The sequence below is a fragment of the Mustela nigripes genome, chromosome 6 (assembly GCF_022355385.1).
Source record: "Mustela nigripes isolate SB6536 chromosome 6, MUSNIG.SB6536, whole genome shotgun sequence".
NCBI classification, from domain to species: domain Eukaryota; kingdom Metazoa; phylum Chordata; class Mammalia; order Carnivora; family Mustelidae; genus Mustela; species Mustela nigripes.
In genome coordinates this window covers 84,143,369-84,153,718 of record NC_081562.1, presented here as the reverse complement: position 1 = coordinate 84,153,718, position 10,350 = coordinate 84,143,369, and positions in this window count along the sequence as shown.

Genomic DNA, 10,350 nt, shown 5'->3' with positions numbered 1-10,350 from the left:
AGAGGACACAGTAATTTGTTCAAGCAATGAAACCACATCTGGCCTAACAGCTACAACAGAGTCACCACCCAGTAAAGCTTAGGATGACCTGCTGTCATTCTCCAAGAGCCATCTGTCTTCTGCACAGAACAAATAGATGAGTTGAATAGGAGTGTGGTAGGAATGACCACCTTGCATCTTTCAAATCCTTGATGGTACTAATTTCTGTAATCCCTCTGGGAGTGCAGTATTGCTCTCGGTTTACTATTTTCCTAGGAAAAGGCAGTTCTAGTCACTTCTACTTGGTCTTTCCTTAACTCCATGGGTCAGAGAAGCAAGCCGGGGATTCTGACAAATGCCGATTGCATCTAGTCCAGTTAGGTATCCAGATCTGGGAAATTAGCCATAAGATGGGTTCAAGGACCCATTGTCCCACTGTGGGTTGGACTTGAGCTGAAACTCTGTGATCACCTGAACTCCATGAACCCCTACTGTCACTGGTGGGCCACAGCGACATTTTGGGTCTCCTGGAATTTGTGTCTGTTCCCAGCCAGTGTCCAGTAGTTCCCCCAAAGTCTGATGATTTCCTTTCCCCCAGTGCACAGTTACCCTGATAAAAGGCCATTGGTTCTGACGGAGGGGGGGGGGGAGGCTAGGAGAAAGATTAACAGTATAAATCTTTGGCAGTGTCCTGGGGTCCTCCCTTAAGAGGACCCAACCTCCCCTTCATTTGGGGGGTTACTGGTCTATCCATTGGCTCAAGTCTGGAAACTCTGATTTTGTGATTCAGATTAGAATTTTGTTCACTTGGCCTAGAACTTTTCTGTTCATATAGATCAAGTGAGAATTTAGTAGGCCTCTTATCTATCTCACTTCTATCTCACCATGATCAACTAGCCAATGCCATAAGTCTTTGTAAATCACACTGTTGTGTGTTTTTAAAAGTTTATTAATTATTATTATTATTATTATTATTTGTAATCTCTACACCCAACACAGGGCTTGAACTCATGAACCTGAGATCAAGCGTAGCGTGTTCTTCTGACCAAGTCAGCCAGGGGCGCCAAGTCAGACTGTTTTAATTTCTGCTTTGACTCTGCTGTCCATTACGGTAACTGCTCCCATGTTGCCTTTGGTGGTTGAGGGCAACCACTTGGTGTCGGCTGCCCTGGGATCCAGTTACTTTTATTGCATTTTGTTTTACTAATTTGGTGACTGCAGTTCCCACCATAAGGTCTGGCCCAGAGAGAAGAGCCATCACAAAGCTGTATAAGGATGCTGACGCTCCCGTCACAACTTCTATCCCCCCCACCCCCTCCGCAGTCATGGTGAAAGTTATGTCATCCGAACCTTCCCGATGTGTGTGAGTAGATCTTAAATGACAACTCCATCCTAACATTCCAGTTCCCCTAACCCTTTGAATCCCTTTCTCTACGTGAAACCAAGTCAGGGCTGGCACTTTCAGCTTGCTTAGTGTGGGTCACCTTCTGGTCCATGTTTCTGACAACCAGTCAAACTGTTAAAATCCTTTCTAATCTCCCAGGAAGCAATATTAATTGCAGAATCCGTGCTTAATGAGCTCATGTCAATAAACTGAGCCAGAGCCAACTTGAATGTTTCTTCCATCATTACACCATACCCTTAATATCCATTTTCACACATGTTCTCTAAATTTCGGTCAGTATAAATTAAAATGCTCAAGTAGTTCTTTTGGAATGTAGTACACGTTGTGGGACACACTTTGCACCTCACCTTTAGGGACCTGCTGGGACTCGAGTCTGGTTATAAGCCTGAAGCAAAGAGGGGTGGTGCGTGTGGGTCCTGAAGAGAATAGGCCTTGTCTTGCATGACAACTGCTTCAGGGGAGGCCAATCCCGGTTCCTCAGGAAATGCAAGGTCAATTTCCTCAGATGGGGGGATAGGGAGGCCAATACCACAGGGGTAGAGAGGCCTTTTCTGAAGAAGACTTGTTGGAATTTAGGGGCTCAATGACCACACCTTCATCAGGGCCTTCCCACACATCCCCATTCCAGTTTTGAAGATCCCATTCCTTGCCAAACATTGCCCTTGCTTTAACAGTAGACACCCTGGGAGACTGGGAGTTCAAGTTGTGTTGTAATTCAGATGAGAATCTGTGTTTGGTTTTCAGCCGTGTCCACCCTGCTGCCAGAGGAGAGAGGGGCTCTTTGAGGACACATGTAGTAGCTTAAAGGTCACTTATGTGGCACTTGAGCTCAGAATTTGAATCTCTAAGCTCTTCCTTTTCTTTCCTCGTTTGTCCAGTAACAATCAGAGCAAGAAGCTAATCTCATTATTTTTGTTAGTTTGCCAAAAATGTTAGAGTATCATATACACAGTACCCAGGTCCTTGTTTCTTATAGGGGGTTGATTAAGAACATCCAGTGGATTATTTAAAAATATATATTTAAAAATTTTAAAAAATTAGTAAAAATTTAAAAATTAAAAAAAAAAAGACATCCAGTGGTAATATTTTGCATACCTCTCTTGCCAGATCATGCCCTGGACAATCAGTGTTCTCTTTATCAATGGAAACAGAATCATGAGTGTCTTTATATCTCATCAGATTAGAGAGTCAATTCCAGAAACCCCAGAACCAATTCAGAAAACTCAACTTTAAAGCTCTCTTCATCAAGAACCACTCCCACTACCAACCCAAATCTGTAGTACTCAGGATTCTCCAGGGAAACAGAACCAATAAGAGATAGATTAGATAGATGATAGATAGATAAAGAGAGACATGACAGATTTATTATAGGAAATTGACTCATGTGTTTCTGGGGGCTGAGAAGTCCCCAGATCAGTAGTCAACAAGCCGTACGTAGTGTGGTATTGCCTTTTATTGAAATGTATGTAAATAAAAGCAATAAGCTTATATGACTTGTATATTGTTCCTGTTCTGCTGTCAGTGCACATTGGGATTGTTTCCCGTTTAGAGCTGTCACAAATAATGGGACGGTGAATATTCTCGTACATGTTCCTTGGGGGCACATGTGCATGTATTGCTATGAGTCTGTACGAACACCGGTTCACAGACTGTGCACACATGAAACTTCATCAGAATAGACTGAGCTATTTTCCAAAGTGGCTGTGTCAGTTTCTACACCCACCAGCAGTGTATGAGAGTTCCTGGTGCTTCACATCCTCCCCGCACTTGTTATTTTCAATCTTTTTAATTTGAGTGTTTCTGGTGGGTGTGTATTTTCTTAATGATTAATGAAGTCAAACACCCTTTCCACTGTTTATTTGCCGTCTGGCCATCCAATTTTGCAGGATAGCCATGCAAAATTCTTGCTCATTTTTATGTTAGGTTTTTTGTTTTGTTTTGTTTTGTTTAAAGATTATTTATTTATTTATTTGACAGACAGAGATCACAAGGAGGCAGAGAGGCAGGCAGAGAGCGCGGGGGGTGGTGGGGGTGGTGGTAGGGGAGCAGGATCCCTGCCAAGCAGAGAGTAGATGCCAGGCGGGCTTGATCCCAGGACCCTGAGATCATGACCTGAGCTGAAGGCAGAGGCTTAACCCACTGAGCCACCTGGCGCCCCTTATGTTGGGTTTTAGGTCTTTATCTCATTGATTTGTAATACTTTGTTTTATATACCAGAGGGAGGTCCATTATCAGGATATGTGTTCCAAATTTGTTCTACTTTGTGGCTGAACTTTTCACTTTCTTTTCCTTTTCTATTCAAATGCAGTTAGCATACAGTGTTATATCAGGTTCAGGGGTATAATACAGTGATTCAACACTTTTGTATATTTCTCTGTGCACTTTCTTTTCATTTTTGCAAAGTTTAATTCACATACTATATTATTAACCCTTTTCTTTTTCGTATTTCAATTTTTTAAAAGGATTTTGTTTATTTATTTGACAGAGGGAGAGAGAGAGAGAGAGAGTGCACATGAGCAGGGGCAGAGGGAGAGAGAGAGGGAGAGGGAGAAGCAGGCTCCCCATTGAGCAAGGAGCCGGATATGGAGCTCGATCCCAGGACCCTGGGATCATGACCTGAGCCAGAGGCCGAGGCTTAACCAACTGAGCCAGCCAGGTGTCCCATTTTAATTATTTTTTGCTTGTTTCTAGCCAAAAGAATATTTTAAAAGTTTCATGTGGGCAAATGTATTGGTGTTTTTCTATAGGCTTATCATTTCCTTTTGTATACTGTTTAAGAAGTCTTTCCCAGGGTGCTTGGGTGGCTCAGTTGGGTAAGTGTCTGCCTTTTACCTGGATCTGATGGAGCCCTGTGTCAGACAGAGCTCCCTGCTCAGCAGGGAGTCTGCTTGTCTCTCCCCTCTGGATCTCCCCACTCTTGTGCTTTCTCTCTCAAATAAATAAAATCTTAAAAATAAAAAAAATATATCTTTCCTTATCCTAAGGTTTTCAAGATATTTTCCTGCCTTACTTTCTAGAGGCTTTATTGTTCTGCCTTTTACATTTATGTCTATAATTCACCTTACTTTATGTCTATAATTCACCTCACATTTATGTCTATAATTCACCTCACATTTATGTCTATAATTCACTGGAAGTTGATTTTTGCATATTGTAATTTTCTATATCCCTCAGGGATATTTCCTCATTACTCTGCACTGTCCCCTTTATGGTAAACCAAATGTCCATATATATGTGGGTTTGTGTTTTAGTTATTTATTCTATTTTGCTGGCCTGTTTCTTTATTCCTGTACCACATTGTCTCAATCCTGATAGCTTTGTTATAGCTTTGTTATAAGTCTTTATATATGCTACACCAAGAACTCACATCTTCTTGGAGAGTGTCTTGGTTATTCTTGGCCTTTTGAGTCTCTATGTAAAATTATGAACCAGCTTGTCAGTATCAACCTGTTGGTATTTTACAGGGCATTGCAGTGAATCTCTAGATAAGTTGAGGGAGAGTTGCCATCTTTATAATATTGAGTCTTCCACTTCTTGGACATGATATATCCCTCTATTTCTTTATTCCTTAATTTCTTTTAATATTATTATATAGCTTTCCTATTAGAAGTCTTAAACATATTTTGTTAGAATTATTCTATGATATTTGATATTTCTAATTCAAATGTAAATGGTATCTTTTATAATTTACTTTTCCCGTTTGTTGCTGATATATTGATTTATATGAAACATTGATTTTTGGAAACTGATCTTGTATTCAGCTATATTGCCAAATGGACTCTCTTAATTCTTAATTTATTTGTAGGTTTCTGTAGATTTTCTTTTTTTTTTTTTAAGATTTTATTTATTTATTTGACAGAGAGAAATCACAAGTAGATGGAGAAGCAGGCAGAGAGAGAGAGAGGGAAGCAGGCTCCCTGCTGAGCAGAGAGCCCGATGCGGGACTCGATCCCAGGACCGCGAGATCATGACCTGAGCCGAAGGCAGCGACTTAACCCACTGAGCCACCCAGGCGCCCGGTTTCTGTAGATTTTCTATATCACAATTATATCATCTGTGAATAATGACAAGTTTATTTCTCCTTTTCCTTAAATCTTTTATGTCCTTTTCTTGCATTGGTTAAGACCTCCAGGACAGCATCAAGCAAAATTGAATAGAAAAATGATAGGGGCATTTTGTTGTTGACCTCCAAGGGAAAACTTTCAACATTTCACTGCCAAGTGTGTGATGTTCGGTCATGGGGACTTTGAAATTATTCTGTATCAAATGAAGAAACTTTTCATCTATTCCTTAGTTTAACATTCTCAGTGTTTGGTTCATACAGTGATTTACACTGATTTTCAAATTGTAAAATAACTTCAGTGCAGAGCCTGCTTCTCCCATTGCCTGCCACTCCCCCTGCTTGTGCACTCTCTGACAAATAAATAAATAAAGTCTTTTTAAAAAGTAAGAAAAATAAATGGCAATCATAAGTGTTTATACTATAAACAATTAGAAGACTTTGCTTATTGGACTTTGCATCTGTGATCAGGAATCTAATTTCCCTTTCTCTTAATGTCTTTGTCAGTTTTGATATCAAGGTTATGCTTGCCTTATAAAATGAGTTGAAGAGAGTAGCCTTTTCCTCTATTATTTGGAAGAATTTGTGTTCAATTGGCATTTTCCCCTTAAATATTTGGTGGAGCTCACTAGGGCCACTTCAGGGCCTGGTATTTGATTTGTGGGAATTTTTATTTTTATTTTTTTAAAGATTTTATTTATTTATTTGACAGACAGAGATCACAAGTAGGCAGAGAGGCATGCAGAGACAGAGGGGGAAGCAGGCTCCCTGCTGAGCAGAGAGCCTGATGCAGGGCTCAATCCCAGGACCCTGAGACCATAACCTGAACCGAAGGCAGAGGCTTAACCTACTGAGCCACCCAGGCGCCCCTTGTGGGAATTTTTAAAATAAGAGCTTTATTGAGATGTAAGCCACATACTATACAATTCACCCACTTAAAATATGCGATTCAGAGGTTTTTAGTACATTCACGGAGTGGGGCAGTCATCACCACAATCAATTCGGGAACATTCTCACCACTCCCAAAAGAACCCCAAACCATTGGCAGTCACTCCCCTTTTGTGGGACTGTTTTATTTAAGGATTTTATTTATTTATTTGAGAGAGAGAATGAGAGGGAGCATAAGAGGAGAGAAGGTCAGAGCAAGAAGCAGACTCTCCGTGGAGCCAGCAACCCAATGTAGGACTCGATCCCTGACTCCCGGATCATGACCTGAGCTGAAGGCCATGGCTTAACCAACTGAGCCACCCAGGTATCTTGTGGGACTGTTTTAAATTACAGATTCAGTTAAGAGTTTTCACTTCCTTCAGGGTCAAACCCAATGCCTACATTCCAGGATTAGCTCTTCCCTGAGACTCCTGCTCCAGGCTCAGTGTCAGCAGTGTGCCCTGCACTGGGCACAGAGACAAGACAGGAGATGAGTGCATAGGAATGAACTCAGGCTTTCAAGAACTCTGAGTTACAGCCTCAGGTTAGAGCTGAGCTTTTAGACAAGCTTAAACTCTGAATCTGCATCTTTGTCTGCCAAGTGGGGAGAATAAGCTCTTTTCTCTTTTTCAGGATGGAGGTGGGACATGAGAGAATGTGTGTGAAAGCGCTTCGAAAATTGTAAAGTGTTAAGGTGTTATTAGCGAAGGGTTGCCGGTTGAGCTAGAGAAACACACATGATAGCTAGACATGGACAACAATAACCATATTTCTGAGTACTCACTGTGTGCTAATAACTGTTTGCAATGTTGTATATGCATCCCCTCATTGGATTCTTGCAATAACCCGGGGAAGTACTTACCAGAAGTACTTACCAGCACTTAGCAGAAGTAAGTGCTGCTAGTATTTTTATTTTACATTTACAGATGAGAAGTGTGATGCTTAGGGGGTCAAGTAAGTCACCCAAGTTCACCCCTCTACGAAGGACCGTCCGGCCCATGGGGAGGGTTTGGTCAGTTTGGACTGACCAGTGGGCCAGGAGGGGACTGCACTTATGGCCTGTCCACGAAGATGCCTCTCCTCACAGGGCACAAAGTATGCTAATAACCCCGATCAAGCAAACCCTCCCCGCCCCGGGTCTCTCCTCCTCTCCCGCTTCTGTGAACGTTATCTCTTTGGCCTTCCTCTGCACCGTCCACCCCCCACCCCAATCCAGATTCTTCTCATAGCTTCACAAATCAGCTCTGGGATGGACGCAGAGGCTCTTGTTTCCATGGTGATGCGGGGAGGGAGGCTGGTGCACCCCCACGCCAAGTGTAGGCAGGCAATGCAGAGAATTGGCTCCGGATCCAAAGGTGTCGGCAGTAGCCAGGCTCCGGGAAAGAAGATGGATCTCGCAGAAAGCCGAGTGACTGGAGGAACTGGAGTTCTAGAAGAACCTCCACCCCCACAGCGCCCCCGGCCCTCCCCAAACTCCCAATTTGGGAGAAGTTGGGACCCTTGGGAAGGGAAGCGGTGAGAGCTCCAAAGCAGAAACCGCTGGCCTTGCCTCGATGGAAAATAAAGCCTTCCTTTGCAGGGAAAGACTGCCCGGTGGGGGGGCCGCCCCCTACCCGGGACCCCCCAAACCACCCACCACACACCCACAACCCCACCCTCTCCACCACCTGAAATGTTTTGCCTGACTTGGCTTTCGGGCTCTGACCTCATTCTTTGCGCGGCGCTGAAAGGGAGAAAGGCAGCCGGCAGGGGGCAGAGTCTCCCTCGTTCAGAGCTCCTGCAGGACTCTGTCCTCTCCTCTGCCACCCCTGCTCCCCTGCTATCGCCACGATTATTTTCAGCGACAGGCTGCAAAGGCGCAGTAGGTTATGTCAGGACTGGAGATGGGTTCCGGCCACTGGAGCTTTGTTCTGAAGCCGTGGGACCCATGGTGGGAGGGATGTTTGAGGCCACGGAGTTAGGGGCTGGACTTGCAAAGGTTTCTTCTGAGGTTGGACTGGATCGGTTGAACATATTTGAAACACCCCAACCCTGAGGTGGAGGCATAATCATCCATTCAGTAACTGTTCATTGAGTATCAACAACTCTATTCATGGATGGATGAATGCAATCAAAGACAAGTGTTTACTGCTGCCTACTCTGTGGTTCTCAACCTTGTTTTGGTGGGGGCTGGAGAAGGGTGTTACATGTCCTTTGAGATTATGATAAAAAATACAGACTGTCTCCCAGGAAGGACACACTACGAATCCATAAACATTTTCATATGATTTGAGGAGCCTTGTGAACCCTTGGAAGCTCATCCATGGGCCCCAGGGCATAAACTCCTGTCTGTTATGGGCCCTGTGTTGGGCTCTGAAGATCCAACAGCAGATGAGATAAATATGATCTCTGCCCGGCCTGAGTTTGGCAGGCTAGTGGGAGACATAGCTAAGTAAAGGGATGCTTAAAGTACAGCAGGGAAATCCAGATGCTAGGAGACCCACTGGCCTAGACCAGGAGACTTACCAAAGCCTTCCTGGAGGAAGTGGCAGGTGAGCTGAGACCCGTAGAAGGAGTAGGAGCTGGCCAGGCAAAGACCTGAGGAAGAAGACTGGGCAGGGAAAAGAGCACATGGGAAGGTCCCAGGGAGGTTGAACAGCCATCCTGAGACTCTGAGAGCAGGCTTGTGTGGCTTGGCCCAGACATGTCAGATGGGGGACTGGAGAGAAATGAGATTGGAAGGGGATGTCTGGGTGTCTTAATGGGTTAAGAGTCTGCCTTCAGCTCAGGTCATGATCCCAGGGTCCTGGAACTGAGTTCTGCATGGCCTGCTTGCTTAGTGGGGGGCCTGCTTCTCCCTGTCCCTCTGCCTGCCCCTTCCCTGCTTGTGCTCTCTGTTTTTCTCACCAATGTATAAAATCTTAAAAAAGAAAGAAAGAAAGAAAAAGAAATGAGGCTGGAGGGATAAGCGCCAGTTTAGGGGTACAACAGAGAAAAGGGGACAGTTGTGGCCCTCAAGGACATGCATAAGAAAGCCAGTTCATTCCACTGGGAATGAACACAGGGTCATAGGGGAGCAGTGGGAGGAGCTTTAAGTTCAGTCTTGGGGATCAGACCCAGGCCTAGGAAATGGGGCTCAGTGATATACTCCGTGTACCCAGAACACCCTCAGCTTCTGAAAACAGCTGGATGGGGAAAAGGCTGGGAGGAGTCCAAGTGCACCGTGATTTGACTGTAGCCTATCATTCCGAACACCTTTTATTCTTCGGTGACCAGGGCTGGGTGGGAATGAACTCAGCTCTGCCTCCTTTTTGAAGTACCAGACTTGTGGCCAGAGGCAGCCACAGCTAGAAAAGCAGAGAAGGAGAGAGAGCAGTAGGCTTGGCCCCTGGCTGGAGGTCTGAGAGTGGGGCGGGGTGACTAAGAGAGCATGGAATGAGACAGAGAAGCAGATGTCGCCATGATTTATTGCCAATGATTTATTTGACTTAACAAACACTCATACTGTGCTTACTACCTGCCAGGCACTGTCCTAAACACCTACTAAATGTTAACTCATGACCTAGGAGATAGGCATGATCATCATCCCCATTTCACACATGGAGAAATTGAGGCACAGAGTAGTTAAGTAACTTGGAAAGATCAAGTAAGTGGCAAAGAGCCACCGTCTGAACCCAGCCTGCCTGGGTCCAGAGTCTGGGCTCTTCACAACTAAACCATGCTATCTCTTAAGAGAAAAGGCAATTGCAAGAGTTAAGAATTGAACCCCGGGGGCACCTGGGTGGCTCAGTGGGTTAAGCCTCTGCCTTCCGCTCAGGTCATGATCTCAGAGTCCTGGGATCGAGCCCCGCATCGGGCTTTCTCTTCAGCGGAGAGCCTGCTTCCCCTCTTCTCTCTGCCTGCCTCTCTGCCTACTTGTGATCTCTCTGTCAAATAAATAAAATCTTAAAAAAAAAAAAAAAATTGAACCCCGGCCTCCCACATAAGACCCATGACAATT